General features: G+C 42.0%; 1 long non-coding RNA gene across 1 annotated transcript; it reads left to right on the forward strand.

The window, feature by feature from the left end:
• The first annotated feature begins 74 nt into the window (after positions 1-74).
• LOC104856403 lies at positions 75-6,690 on the forward strand. Its single transcript, XR_778628.1, has 3 exons — positions 75-174; positions 3,056-3,322; positions 6,595-6,690. It is a non-coding gene; the product is annotated as an uncharacterized LOC104856403 (long non-coding RNA).
• Positions 6,691-8,346: the final 1,656 nt, after the last annotated feature.

Here is an 8,346-nt window from a genome sequence, read left to right on the forward strand (position 1 = left end):
CCTCCCGCCTCTGGGCGCCTCAGGCCCCGCCCCCGGCCGGCCGCCGAAAGGACAGCTCCGGTGAGTCCACGTGTAACACGGGGCAGACTCAGCTCCACCCGCCTTCCCGCGGGCCACACCCAGCTCCTGACGGGAACGGGCCACCGGGAGCCCAACAGCCCGGCGGGTTAAGAGGTAGCCCCAGTCGCCCCCACAAGAGCATGGTTCGGCGGGTGTCTCGTGGTGGAAGATGGGACGGGCTCCGCAGCCGGTACCTGGCTCATCCCCTCACCTTCTTGGGTCCGCGACTTTGAGGGTGCTCAGAGTTCAAGATGGGGAGATCCTGACCTAGTTCTTCCCTAACGAAAGGGCTAGAGGGCGTTGGTGCCGGCCGCTCCTCTTGGAGCTACTGGATCCTACAAGCCGAGTCAGCCTCAGTACCCATTTATTCCCAGTTCAAGTTCAAAGTCCCGGTTCAAATACCACCTTTCCTGTGCAGTTCGTAAAAAGCACTTTCAGAAGAGAGCAGACAATCGCTGTGTAATTTTGTTCCCACACTTTGTCTCTCGGGTGAATAAATGAATGTAGACCTGTCATTTTTAAAATCCCTCCTCCCATTTGTATCCATAAAAACATTTTTTTTCATTTAAGTCCGGATTCAAAAGAGAGACAAGAGTAATTCGGTAGATGACCCCAGAATCTTCTTTCAGCCTTTCAGTACTTTGAAAGTGGACCACTGTCATTAACTATCTCATTCTCCCATCTTCATCTGAGATTGAAGTCTCTCAAATTATACCAAAGAAAAAAATCCCAGGATCCCTAAAGAGGCCTTGTTGACTCAGTAACCTTTTTCACTTTCCTTAGTTTGGATTAGTTTGATCTAGTTCATTCCAGGTGCCCTGCACCTGCCATCTGTCCACCCATCCGTCCATGTACTGTTTCATCCATCCCTCCTTTGTTCTTTTAGTAACAGTTCTTGAGTTCCTTCTATGCACTAGGCACTGTCCTAAAAGCTATAGAAATGCAGATAAGATATGGAATCTTCCTTTAAGAAGATCAGTATCTAGTAGATGGGTGGTGTCCTTGTTCTATTTAACCAACGCTTCCCCCTTTTCTGCAGATATTGTCCTTTGTCATCTCTCAAGTCAGGAAGTATTCCCTCTCAACCAAATCATTGCCATCAGCATATAAGCCTGCTGTCTGGTTTCTTTCCTATTACGCTACTGAAGCCAAACTGCAAATCTGGTAGCCTCTTCTTTGATCTCTGTTTTTATTTTACTTGCCTTCTCAATACTATTCATCATAGTTAACCACTTCCACTTTGAAACACTTTCTACTTTGAAATACTTTCTTCTCTTGTTTCTGACACCACACACTCTTGGTCCTCCTCCTACTTCACTGGCTCTTTGTAGGCTATTTTACTGGCTTCTCCTCCTCCGCTTAGCATATAAATATCAAAGTTCTCAGGATTCTATCCTTCTCTCTTTAACCACTCTTCCTGTATGACTTCATCTCCTCCTATCTTTAGATACCAGTTATATGCAGATGACTCCAGTATTTATCTCAGTTGAGATCCCTTCTCTCAGCAATTCCTAAGTCCTCTAAATAAATGCCTGCTTGACATTCAACATGAACGTCTTAACTGGCACCTCAAATTTAACATAGCTCCTAAAATCTCGGTAAATGTCATTTGTCCATTTTACTACAATAGTTCATTTTACTAAAGGTCACTGTTAAGTAAAATTCTAAAAGTTCTTATTGATTTCTCTTATTATTTGTGTTTGTTTGTGAGGGTTGTCTGTTTTGCTTTATGAGATAGATCTCACTGTATAGTTCAGGCTGACCTTGAGCTTACTGTGTAGCCCAAGATGGTCCTGAAGTTACAGAAATTTTCCTGCCTCAGCCTCCAGAATGCTAAGATTACAGGCATGTACCACCATGCCTGGCTCCCTTACCTTTATAACTAATCATTCAGCAAATCCTTTTGATGCTACCTGGCCAGGTGTGGTAGCACACACCTGTATCCCAGCACTTCAGAGGCTAAGGCAGACAGATTGCCTCAAGTTTGAGGCCAGCCTGGACTACATAGTATGTTCAAGGCCAGTCTGAACTATATGGTGAGACCCTGTCTCAAAAACAAACAAAACTTTCAGTCCCTGGTACTGAGGGGGGGAAAAAAAAAATATATATATATATATAAAATAAATCCTCCTTTCCACCTCTACTACTCTAAAAGTACTATTCTACTCCAAGGAACCACCATCTGCCATCGACTACTTGAGAGTTTCTGTTATGGTTTTGATCTAAAATGCCCCCCAAAAGTCTCATATAAAGTTCTGAAAGTGACTGGATTACAAGGACTCTGTACTCGTCAGTGGATCCATCCATTGATAAGTTCACTAGCTGAATATGTTGTAAGGAGGTGGAGCCTTGATAGGAGGCGAGTCCCTGGGGTATGACTTCAGAGAGTGTGTTCTTGTCCCTGGCTCCTCACTTCTGTTTCTCTGCTTCCTGGCTGCCATGGCTTAAACAACTTTCCTCCGCCTTGCCCTTCCCCCATGCTATTTCTGTCTTGGAGCTGGCTAACCAGGGATGGAACCTTCTGAAACGCAAGCCAAAACAAACCTCTTCTCCTTTGAGTAGTAGGTATTGGGTATTTTGTCCCAGCAACAGAAAAAGTAACTAATCCAGCTTCCCAATTGACCTCTGTGCTTCCAGTCTTGCCCAGGTCTAGTCCATGAGTGAGAAGCCACCTTTAAGTCATTTATGGGTGGGTGTTCTATAACTTGTAACTGTATCCATTCCTAATAGGAAAATAATTTGGTACTAAAAACATACACTAAAATTTGTTATTGGCCAATGGGGGATTAAGGTATTCCAAACCAGAAAGCTGGTGACCCTTATTAAGCCGTCGTGAAACTGTCCAAAGACTTTTGCTTAGTAGACCAGCTATATTTTAGGAGAAATATGAAAACTATGTGAACATTAGTGGGTATTTGGTGTTTTTTTTAAGTAGCTTTCAGTAAACTCCTTCAAACGAATGGCAAACCTAAATTAGAAATAACTGATTTAAAAGCCCAGATCAAAGACTTGGTAAAAGAGGATCTCTATCTGCATCCTACAATCTACATTGGCCAAACTTGAAGCCATAAACTTGGAGCCCTGCTGGGTAGAAATGACCAAATTACCCAAGCTTAAACCAACATAAGAGGAGAGTGAGAAACAGCAGCATGATCAGGAGCTAAGATTGGAGCCACAGGTGGCAAGAGGCGTTGTAGGTGACATCTCTTCAGCTATCATTCTTCAAAACAATGTTTTCCCATTATAGAGGATTCCAAGGCAGGTAAGAACAGGAGTGAGAATAAGACTTAAGTATATACCTTTTGGTATTGCTTTGATTTCTAAAAACTATACAAATATATTACTTAATTGAAAGAAATAAATGGAAAATATTTAATTAAAAAACAATTTTAGGCCGCCTGCCTTGCAAGTGCAGATTCCTGAGTTCAATCGCACATACTGCAAAATAAACACCATTTTAAAAGCTGGGCATGGTGGCACACACCTGTAACCTCAGCACTTGGGAGGCTGAGGATCACCACACATCTGAGGCCAGCCTGGTCTACACAGTGAGTTCAAAGTTAGTCTGAACTACATAAATGAGACCTTGTGTCAAAAAAATAAAGCCAAGCTGGGATTTGGCTCAGTGGCGCCACTGCCTGCCTCACAAGTGCAAGGTCCTTAGTTTGATCCCTGGTACAAAAAAAATTTTTTTTAAACCAAAAATAATAAACAAGTTAAAGAAACTTTAGATAAATTATTTGATTGTGATTATTCTTGGAATTGATCAGGAAACCTGACAAATGACTGAGGGAATCTTGTGTCCCTGCAATCTCAAGCCTGTTCAACAACAATCTGTTGCTCTTTTATCCTATGTCAACCCCTAGACCCCAGAATTCCCTCCAGCAGGAAGTGGGGTGTAAAAGGTGTGTGTTCTGCACAGAGGGACAGAACAGGATGTGTCTTCCAGATTCTCTAACTAAGAATTTAATATACTGCCAGAAGAACTGCTACTTCTATCCGGCAGTATTGGATACACTTTGCTGACCTGGAAATGACATGAAACATGTTTTTCATTTTCTCTGTCTCTATCTCTGTCTCTCCTGAGTGTAAGCTCTTATTGCTTCTTCACACTGTACATTATAAGCTTTTATTTTATTGTATTGATATATAGTATATACAAAGGTACATATAAAGTATACAGCTCAATAAATTTTCAGATATTGAACATGTCCATATAATTAGCACCCAAATGAAGAATCTTCTCCCTTATACTGCCTTAGAAACATTACCCTCTCCTCCAAAGGAAACTGTTATCTTGACTTTTAACACCACAGAACTTTACCAGGTTTTATATTTTATATAAATAGAATCACACAATACATTTTCTTTGGTCTATGGCTCGTTTTGCTCAGCATAATTTTGAGATTCGTCCATGTTGCTGTAGTATGAAATCATTCATTCTCATTTCTGTGTGCTATCCCAGTGTCAATATATATTCTATTCACAGATGTCTAACTTGCTTCGCATTTAAGGTTATTATAAATGATATGACTTGGTGCATTGTATAACATGCCTTTCTTGCACATCTATTCACATTTCTGTTAAGTATTCACCTAAGAGGAACACTGCTGGCTTACAGGGAATGCCAACACTCAGCTTTATCAGTCACTGCCAAAGTTTTCCTAAGTAGTTGGTCAGTAAACTCCCATATACAAAAGCATATCAGAGTTCTGTTGTCCCACATTCTTCTCAACACTTGGTACTTTCCATCTTTTTCCTGTTTACAAATAACCTTTAGTTTAATTTCCAGGCCATAAGAAGCCACATCCGGACCTGAAAGAGGAGTGCTGTGGTTTGAATATGGCTTACCCCTTCCAAAGCTCACATTAAAATTTAATCACCATAGGGCCATGTAGGGAAGTGGGAACTTTAAGAAATGATTAGGTCATTAAGAGGGATTACTTCCTTTCACAGGGGAATGGATTAATTCCTGTGGACTTGAATTAGTCATCACAAGACCTAGTTATAAAGTTGCCTCTCGTGTTTTCTCTCTTCTGCATGCACTGCTTGTCCCTCCACTTTCTACCACAATCTGAAGCAGCATGAGGCTCTCAGTGATGCCATAGTCTTGGACTTCCTAGCCTCCAGAATCATAAGCCAAAAGAAACCTCTTTCCTTTGTAAATTATCCAGTCCAAAGCATCCCTAAGTGACACAGGGTCAAATGAGATGTGAAGTCTAATGTGAATCGTACTATATTCATCAGACTGAGGTCATGGGATCAGACAGCTGGTGGGCAACATGCATTCACTGGATAATCATAAAAAACAGTGGCTTCATTCTGATATAAAAATGTGTTAAGTGCAATGTTGGTAAGTTTTAAGTTTTGATGGAAATGTCGATATAAGATAGTCATTGAGCATTGAAATAAAGTGGGAAGCAGATGACAAAGCTGTAGATTTTCAAAGGACAGTTTTGAAATCCGATTACCTGTCTCTTGGTCCTCTCATCTAGGGAACTTCATACCCAGAAAGAAAAAATAAAGCAAAAAAAAAAAAGGACAGCTAGGCAGAATTTATTTATGTGTTTGTTTGTTTGTTTGTTTGTTTGTTTGTTTTTGTGGCACTGGGGATTGAACCCAAGGCCTTTGTGCTGAGCTACATCCCTAGATCTTTTTTATTTTTTAAGACAGAGTGTCACTAAATTGCTTAGTCAAGACTTGAATTTGCTATCCTCCTGCCTCAACCTCCCAGACTACTGGGTTTACAAGCATGTGCCACCATGCCCTGCTCAGAGAGAATTTTTTGGGGGGAAATGTCCCTGAGAAAGTCTGAAAGGTCACCTGCTTCCTCCTCTCCAGTCTAGTGACAGTGGCTGCAAGGATTTGCTGGGTGGCCTTTGCTGCTGGGCACATATACTGGCCTGGCTCTGAGAAAGGTGAGCAAACTTGGAAGAGAGAAGATTACCAGGTCATGGATTACTGCACCCTATGAGTGCAGGTCACATAAGATAAGAATCCTGGGGACCAGATGAAGTATTATAGGCACTATCCACCTAGGGCTTGACTAAGATGTTGGCCAATGAGGACAAAAGGATGCAAAGGTTATAGGCTGAGGGGTGAGAACACACTGCGGACAGGAGCAGAGAAGCCTGATGAAGACGAGAGAGCTGAGCGAGAGGAGTCCAACAGAGGGATCCTGAGAGAGCCTCCAGGAGCCAGCTCTGAACAGCTGCCAGGGAACCGTAGGAGCCCCAGGTGTAGGGACGTAAAAGCCATTTCACTAAGAACCTTCCCAACCCTCTTCTCTCTCCACCTTTCCCCATTGCAACAGTGCAGGTGGAAAGCAGCAGTAAAATAAGGAGAAATTAAAGAAGGAGGCTAAACACAGTCCCTGTCAGGCTGCAGATGACCCACTCCCATGGGTCCTAGCTTTGGGGAGAGAGGGAGATAAATCTTATCTTTGGGTAAGGACTTATTAATTAGTATATTAGACTAGATGATTGAATTGAGTCTGCATTTGGAACTTAATGATTCCTGGACTTTTACCTACAGGTACCAAGAAAAATTTATGTGCTTGAAAGGATTTTTACCCATGGCCAGGGAGAAGACCACCTATACCCCCGCTGATTAAAAGTCAATGGAAAACAAAGATAAGTGGTACTTGTGGATACAACCCCAAATCCTGTGTGTGCAGCATACCAGTTATGCAAAATTCCTTTCTTGAAAACCATTCTGCCAGGAATTTCTAGATGCAGTCTTACCCAGATGTCAGCTAGGAGCCCTTCATTCCCTAGAGATCTGGGTATAATTGGATCTGATCTATCTATTCCAAGTTTGAGCTTGTCTCAATTTCTGCTCATTCCAGAGGTGCCCCAAGCCAACCACTTCTTTCTTTTGCATTCCACTCTTCTGCTCCCTAGCCTGGCTGCAAAATCAGCATCTCTGAGCATTCCAGCCACAGAAGTCTCTCCTTACACACAGAGCAGATGTGAGTCATGGAGACTACCAATAAGTTACCACCTTCTTGAGTGGGCTCTTATGGTTAAGATTGAAAATGTCCCCCAAAAGTCTCATTGTTCAGAGACAGGACTTTTAGGAGGTGATTGGATTGTGGGGGCTTAGCTAAATACGCTCTTAGGTGGGATCTGGCTAGAGGAGGTGGGTCCCTGGGGTGTGACCTGGAAGGGTATATTCTTGTCCTTCCCCCTTCTTCTCACTCTGCCTCCTGGCCAGCATGGGTTGAGCAGCTTTGCTCTGCTGGGACCTTCTCCCCATAAGTTGTTGGTGTCAGGTATTTTGTCTCACATGAAAGAATGACTCACAGAAGGCAAGTGCTAGATAACTAACCAATTTAGGCCCACAACACTTACTGAGTACCTGCTATTGCCCAGGTGCTATGCTAAATGCTAGAGATACAGAGTAAATGACATCCAGTATCCTTAACACATTTACAGTCTAGTTTGGAAGCATAAGTAAGATAACAGGTAAATGCTTGTTACGGCCCAAGTTACCATGAGAGCACTCAGGCAGGGTACTTCATCTGTGGTGGGGATGAGGGACCAGAGAAGATTTCCGTCTGGGACAAACTAGATTGTCCAGGAAATTTCAAGCCCTGATTATGTAATATGGTGATTCTAGATCACCAAGCACCTGGGAAAAAAGCAATTGTTAAAAATCCTTTTAGAGGAAGATAAGATTATTCTAAGCCTCACATGATTTCTACAGTAATTTCTCAAATGTGATATCCTGCTCAATCAAAGACAATGGACATCCAGCATAAACAAGAACTAAAAGGAAGAACAACCAACAGATCACTGCTTAACAAATTGAAATTATCAGACAGAGGTTGTTAAACAAACAAACTGTTTACTGTCTTTAAGGAAATAAAAACCAAGCTTGAAAATCTTGACAAGAATCTAAAAGCTATAAAAAGCAACATAACATATAGAAAAGGAGTCAAATAGAAATGTGTGAACAGAAAAATATAATGAGATATTAAAATGGAAGGGATGGGTCTAACATTTTAGATCCGAGAAGGGAGAATTTGTGAGTTGGAAAATATCTCAGAGAATATAGTCTAACATGAACTACAGAGAGATCAAACATTGAAAAATAGAACAAGTGAGAGAGTCACAAAGGATAGGGTGGGAAGGCCTCACTGATGTGGGGTTGGCATGGCAGGAGAGGAAACAGGCAATTTTTTCATTTGTTTATTTGTTTGTTTGTTTTTGAGACAGGGTCTCACTATGTAGTTGAGACTGACCTGGAACTCACTGTGTAGCCCAGGCTGGTCTCGAACTCACA

This window comes from Fukomys damarensis, unplaced genomic scaffold (genome assembly GCF_012274545.1).
Source record: "Fukomys damarensis isolate Sample0158 unplaced genomic scaffold, DMR_v1.0_HiC HiC_scaffold_2, whole genome shotgun sequence".
Classification (NCBI taxonomy): Eukaryota; Metazoa; Chordata; class Mammalia; order Rodentia; family Bathyergidae; genus Fukomys; species Fukomys damarensis.